Source organism: Rana temporaria, chromosome 11 (genome assembly GCF_905171775.1).
Source record: "Rana temporaria chromosome 11, aRanTem1.1, whole genome shotgun sequence".
Lineage (NCBI taxonomy): Eukaryota > Metazoa > Chordata > Amphibia > Anura > Ranidae > Rana > Rana temporaria.
In genome coordinates, this window is record NC_053499.1 from 29,809,214 (window position 1) to 29,816,559 (window position 7,346).

Here is a 7,346-nt window from a genome sequence, read left to right on the forward strand (position 1 = left end):
ACGGCGCATGCGCCGTTCGGAGAAAGCGTCATTTACGTGGGGTCACAATACATTTACATAATACACGCCCACATCTTCCACATTTGAATTAGGCGGGCTTACGCCGGCCTATTTACGCTACACCACCGCAACTTTGCTTTGAGAATATTGCACTTGCCTGTCAAAGTTGCGGAGGCGTAACGTAAATAGGATACGTTACGCCCGCACAAGGATGCGCTCTCCTACGTGAATCTGGGCCAATATGTTTTGTAGCTATAGTTTGGCTAATAGTTTTTGGATTTCCTGATGTACAGCTCATGTAATAGGAGTAGATCTTTGGTTAAATTCATTGCATCAATTTCCTTGGTATTAAACTTTGTGCTTAGCCCTAAGCCATCACCCATATTAATAGACTGTTACACCCTAAGTTCAACTGTCAGAAATGTTAATTTCCCTCTCTTTGGGAAGAATTACTCCCAGTTCCTGCTACTTTCTGCTTTCACAGACAGGTAGTAGGAGTAACATTTCCCTTTAGGGACATTAACAGCAATAAAGATCTGGCAGAAATTCTAATTCTCTCCAACTCTTGTAAGAGCTAAAAAATAAAAGTTATAGACTAGAGTTATATTATATACAAGTAGGATGGTCTAGTCCAGCTATTTTCAGCCAGGGTTATGTGGATCCCTGGGGTTCTAGGGACTCCTTAAGGCTGCATTCACACCTGAGCGTAGCTTTTTGCGGCATTTTTTTAACCGCGACAAAACGCAGCGTTTTTTACCGCGATTTGCCGCGTCAAAATGCTGTGTTTTTTACCGCGATTTTGTACAGGTCTAGGGTCACCAATGTAAAACGCTTAAACGCCCAAATTCGAGCGACAAAAGGGTCCAGAACTTGTTTGGGCTTCAGGCGTTCAGCGTCAGGCGGTTTGTAGTGGAGATGTGAACCATCTCCATAGAGAATAATGTATTTTTTCCCCTCTAGCGTTTTGGGGCGTCGGGCTTCAGGTGACAAAACGCTCAGGTGTGAATGCAGCCTAAAGCAGAACAATACTCACCTTGGATCCAGTGATGCAGTGTCCCAGAGTTCCCCGCCCAGTCGCTGACATCCAGGGATGGACTGGCCAGTGGGACTACAGGGAGTTTCCCGGTGGGCCGATGGCTCAGTGGGCCGGCTTCAGTGACAGCGGACCGCCTCCCCCCTCCGCTCCTCTGTCATTCCCTCCCCACAGCACTCACCTGGGGGGAACAAAGAAGCAGGGGGAGGAGCAGAGGAGCAGGGGGGGGGGGACAGCTGACTCAACAGCTATGGCCTGGGAGTTTCTCACTTCTGCCTAATCTTGTCCCATAAGGGGGGCACCGAACTGATTCTTTGTCCCGGGTGAAATAATGTCTAGCTTCCCCACTGGTACTGCCTATAAGAGTACCAGTACCAGCCGTTCTACTCTAATAAATAGAACGGCTAGTGGCTAGTGAAGGGGGAAAGGGGGCTTGGGTGGCCAGGGGGGTGCAGGAGTTGTCCGGCCGCCATGGGAGAGACCTGTCAAAGTGGGCCAGTCTGTATGAAGTCCAGGGCCAAATTTCTGTCCCAGTCCAGCCCTGCTGACATCTTCGGATAGCCTGGCAGGGATGACTTCACTCCCGCACAGATCTAGCATTGCCTAATTTGTACAACGAGCTGCGCTTGCGGGTCTCGCTGTACAGCGGTGGACAGACAGGTAAATACATTTTATGCAGAAGAGACAAAACATGTCTCTTCTGCATTAAAATTCCTGCCTGTTCGCCCACTCAGGACTAAAGTTCCACTTTAAGCTGTAGCTAACTGACCTTCAATTTGCGAGTTCCTGCATAGTTCTAGGACCAAAGCCACTTGGAACAGCCAGCTGCATGACAATGATGATCTGTTTAGCTGTCTGTAAGGGTGGCATATTGACAACCACTCTAAGCGATTTTCTTCCCACTGAACACCAATAAAGGGAGCGTTTGTCCCACTTACCACCAATGTAGGGGCATTCTTCCCAATGGCCACCAATGTAAGGATAATTTATTCCGCTTACTACCAAGGTAAGGGAAATTCTTCTTACTGACCACCAATATAGGGAGTAAGGATGAGCTCCAGCGTGTTCGCATAGTACACGTGCAGAACCCGCAAGGAAGTCTGCACGGCGCTGCGCTAATCACAGCCAGGGAGACATTTCCCGATCTCTGCAGCCGAGCATCGGGAAATGTCTCCTTGGCTGTGATTAGCACAGCGCCGTGCAGACTTCCTGGCGGGCTCTGCACGTGTACTATGTCAACACGCTGGAGCTCATCCTTAATAGGGAGCATTTGTCCTATTGACCACCAATGAATTGGTTTTAGAATGGGTTTCACATTGGCTTGAAAACTATTTCAAAGGTTGCTCTGTGGTGACAATGTGGAGAAAAACTGGTCTAGTGTATTGCATTATTCAAGATACCTCTTTATGTGGCAGGGAGAGGCCTTCCAACTGTTTTAATATGGTGGTGTGGGCCAGGTTTTCCAGGAAACAAGCACACTAATGGCACAGGTGTGTTCTGGCTTCCTGTTAGATGCACAGTGGGACATTGTGTGAAGAGAGCTGTGAGGCGCATGCCTGCACCATACTATCCAGGTCAGGACAGACAAAGGAACGAGCCTGTGAAGGATGTAGCAGCTGCAGGATAAGAAGTCAAGCTGACAGAGGTACAGCATCTTGTGAACTAGCACTGGGACTGTGTGTTAGATGGTCTGAAGGACCAAGGAATGAACAGTAATGCTGCAAAGAGAGCCACAAGGCTGAATATTGTTTGTTTGTCGTATTAATGGTGAGAACTACGTGGGAAGATATTAGTTTTACTTTCCTTTTGTTTAAATAAAAGTTGGCAGAAAATGCCCTAAAAAAACAATGAGCTACAAAATCCCCAACTTGACACACTTAAAGCGGGAGTTCACCCATAAAAATATTTTTACCCTTAGATTGATGCTCATTTTGTCTAGGGGAATCGGCTAGTTGTTTTAAAATCGAAGCTGTACTTACCGTTTTAGAGAGCGATCTTCTCCGCCGCTTCCGGGTATGGTCTTCGGGGCTGGGCGTTCCTATTTGATTGACAGTCTTCCGACAGGCTTCCGACGGTCGCATCCATCGCGTCACGAGTAGCCGAAAGAAGCCGAACGTTGGTGCGGCTCTATACTGCGCCTGCGCACCGACGTTCGGCTACTTTCGGAAAATCGTGACGCGATGGATGCAACCGTCGGAAGCCTGTCAGAAGACTGTCAATCAAAATAGGAACGCCCAGTCCCGCTGCCCATACCCGGAAGCGGCGGAGAAGATCGCTCTCTAAAACAGTAAGTACTGCTTTGATTTAAAAAAAACTAGCCGATTCTCCTAGACAAAATGAGCATGAATCTAAGGTTAAAAATTTGTATTTTCGGGTGAACCTCCACTTTAACAATTGTCCGAAATGACCTGGGAGTCAAATTTCTATGGAAATTCTAGTGTCGTATAAACCTTTTAAAGTGTATCATAACTTAAAAAAAATAAAAATTAAATTGGTTGTAAAGGTACAATTTTTTTTCCCTAAATAGCTTCCTTTACCTTAGTGAAGTCCTCCTTCACTTACCTCATCCTTCCATTTTGTTTTAAATGTGCTTATTTCTTCTGAGAAATTCTCACTTCCCGTTCTTCTGTCTGTAACTCCACACAGTAATGCAAGGCTTTCTCCCTGGTGTGGAGTGTCATGCTCGCCCCCCTTCCTTTGACTACAGGAGAGTCAGGACGCTCTCTACGTTGCAGATAGAGAAAGGAGCTGTGTGTTAGTGGGCGTCCGGACTCTCCGGTAGTCCAAGGGAGGGGGCGAGCACGACACTCCACACCAGGGAGAAAGCCTTGCATTACTGTGTGTAGTTACAGACAGAAGAACAGGAAGTGAGGATTTCTCAGAAGAAATAAGGACATTTCAAATCAAAATCGAAGGATGAGGTAAGTGAAGGAGGACTGCACTAAGGTAAAGGAAGCCATTTAGTAAAAAAAAATTGTACCTTTACAACCCCTTTAAAGTCAAAGTGTGTTGGTTTATCATGCAGCAGTACCAAGCTTGGGGCTATCATAACCATAAAGTTTTAAATACAGTCCGCCATAGCATATCTCCTGTACACTACGCCGACGCAGCGCAGAGAGGCAAGCATGGAATTCACAAAGCCAATGCTGCCTAAACTGCGCTGGGTTTCGAAGGCGTAAGTCGGCGTAGGCGGAAGTGGGCGTGAGCCATGCAAACCCATGCAAATGAGGCGTGACCCCATGCAAATGATGGTTTGAGAGCCAGACAAGTACGTTGAACGAACTGCGCATGCGTCGTGTCGTGGACGCATCCCCGTGCGCATGCGCATAACCACGTCGGAACAACTACCTAAGATACGCCGGATCACTGCCTACGCCATGAACGTAATCTACGCCCATCCAGACACACGTCCAACGTAAACTACGTAAAAACCGCCGGCTTCTGTTCCCTGATGCAGACCTTTACATGTCTGCTGCTGAGTTACACCTCCTTTATGGGGCTTAAATTTACGCCGGACGTACAACTTACGCGCACCTCTCGTAGCCTGCGTTGGGCGGGCGCAGGTGTAACGATCCTGCCTTGATATAGATTTATTTAATTTGGATCTCAGCTGCGGAGGTTTCTCAGAATTAACCAAGAGTCACTCTATAACTGGTTAAAGAGTTAATGGTTGAATCATCACAACCTCAGGTAGATTCCACAATAACAGTTGCTTATTACTTCATAAGCTAAATAGCGTTAGCAGTTCATATGAAAGTATATATGTATATCTGAACAAATTGCTTAAATGGATACGGGCAATTACTGAAGTAAATATCACTAGTACAGTACAATGCTTACTGTTCAAGCCTAGGACAGCCTAGAGATGAGTATAAAGCACAGTTTGCTATAATATAGTTTGCCAAGTGCCAATAAGGGAGAGAGTAATAGACAGAGTTCCTTTGCAGTTCAGTTCAATATTGCCTAAATGACATTTGAATCAGTATTAGGATACTTGCGGTACTGCTGTCTTCAGTTGGAGGAATTGTAGTTGACACCTTGGCTGAAGATAACTGTGAAGCTTCCAGGTAAGCAGTAGACCCAAGCTGGAGAAGGATGCCTGAAGTGCTGATGCCTGGGGAGGGTTGGAAGAGCCTGGAGCGGTTCTGTAGCAGGCTGGGCTGGATGAAGAATCCCAGGATTAGGCAGCAGGTTCACTGGTGAGGCTCCAGGGGTTTGCAGGTGACGGCAGGGGTCCAACAAAATAGCGGAACACCCTGCCGTCCTTGCTGCAAGTTTAAATAGCCCGCGCAGCGCGGGAAACGAGGAAACACGCTGGGCGCGCTTCCGCGTTCCAGCGTGGAACGCAAGCCGCGACGCACAGGAAGTGACGCGACAGAGTCAAGGAGACGAGTGCAGCTGCCTGTACCAGGCAAGGCTGTACTCGTCTTGCTTAGTATAACGCCAGTGGCGTTACATACTCCCCTCCTCAATGGGGCACCACCAGTGCCAATAATAGGCGAAGGACGAGTGGGGTACCTCTGATGGAATTGTCTAATTAAACGGGGAGCATGAAGGTGAGAAGAATTTTCCCAAGAATCTTCAAGTTGGGAGTAACCTTTCCAACGTATTAAATATTGGATGTCAGAGCCTCTTTTTCTAGAATCCAGAATCTTTTCTACTTCATATTCTGTTTCACCCAGAACTTCAACTGGTGGAGGAGGTCGTGCAATTCTATTGGGAAATGGATTGGGTACATAAGGTTTTATAAGGGAGACATGAAAAACTGGATGTATCTTCCAATCAAGGGGTAAATGTAGTTTTACTGCATTAGGGTTAATCACTTGGGAAATAGGATATGGACCTATGAATTGACGACCCAACTTTTTCGATGGTAGGTTTAGACGTAGATTTCTGGTAGAAAGCCAAACTAGATCTCCAACGTTGTAAGCAGGAGGTACTGATCTATGAAGATCATAGTTACGTTTTTGTCGTGATTGAGCAGCTTCTAGGTTTGACCGTATGATTGGAATTGTGTTTTTTAGGGTGGAGAGATAATCGTCTACTGCAGGTACCTTGTTTGAAAGGAATGAAGTTGGTAAACTGTTTGGGTGAAACCCATAGTTGGCAAAAAATGGTGAGAGTAGTGACGAAGAGCTGGTTGAATTATTGTATGCAAATTCCGCATGGGGAAGCAGTTGGAACCAGTCATCTTGGAGATGAGTACAGTAACAGCGCAAATACTGTTCCAAGATCTGGTTAATGCGTTCTGTCTGTCCGTTCGTTTGGGGATGATAAGCAGTGGACATCCTATGATCAATTTTTAGTGCTTTACACAAGGCTTTCCAAAACTTGGAAACAAATTGAGATCCTCGATCAGAGATAATCTGAGCAGGTAATCCATGCAATTTTAGAACATTGTTTATGAAAGCTGTTGCTGTCTCTAGTGAGGTTGGAAGATTTTTTAAGGGAATAAAGTGTGCCATTTTAGTGAATAGATCTACAGTGACCATGATGGTATTAGCCCCATTTGATCTGGGAAGCTCAACTATAAAGTCCATTGATACAACCTCCCATGGTCTGTTGGGTATTGGGAGGGAGGCAAGAAGACCAAATGGTGGTTTCCTAGAGGGTTTGTTGCTAGCACAAATCTCGCAGGAAGAAACATATTCTTTAACCATTTTAGTTAATTGGGGCCACCAATAGTGTCTTTTAACAAGATGTATTGTCTTGGTGATTCCGGGATGACCAGCTAATGGAGAATCATGTAATTGTTTAAGTAATAATAACCGTAATTTTGGAGGGACATACAAATTGTCTTTATAAGTGTATAATCCATCTGTTTGTTTTGTAACACCATTAGGAAGCTTAGAAGCATCTGTGGATATGGTTTGAGAGAGTAACTGTTTAAAGGAAGTAGTTATTCCTATAAATCGGTTATCAGAAATGATAGAATGAGGTGGTAACTCGGTGGAGCAATCTTCATTCATGCGGGATAAGGAATCCGCTTTTAAGTTTTGTGTACCTGGTCTATAGGAGATCTGAAAATCAAATCGGTCAAAGAACAAGCTCCATCTCACTTGACGGGCAGACAAGGTTTTGCAGGCCTTCAGATGTTGCAAATTTCGATGATCTGTCAAAATGGTGATCGGGTGTGTGGAACCCTCAAGAAGGTGTCTCCAGTTGGCTAGAGCATCTCTAATTGCTAGGAGTTCTTTTTCTCCAATTGGGTAATTCCTTTCTGCACTGGTTAAAGTTCTGGAATAAAAAGCCACTGGATGTAAAGGTTCCGACACACTTTGTTGCTGCGAGAGTACTGCGCCTAATGCGAAAT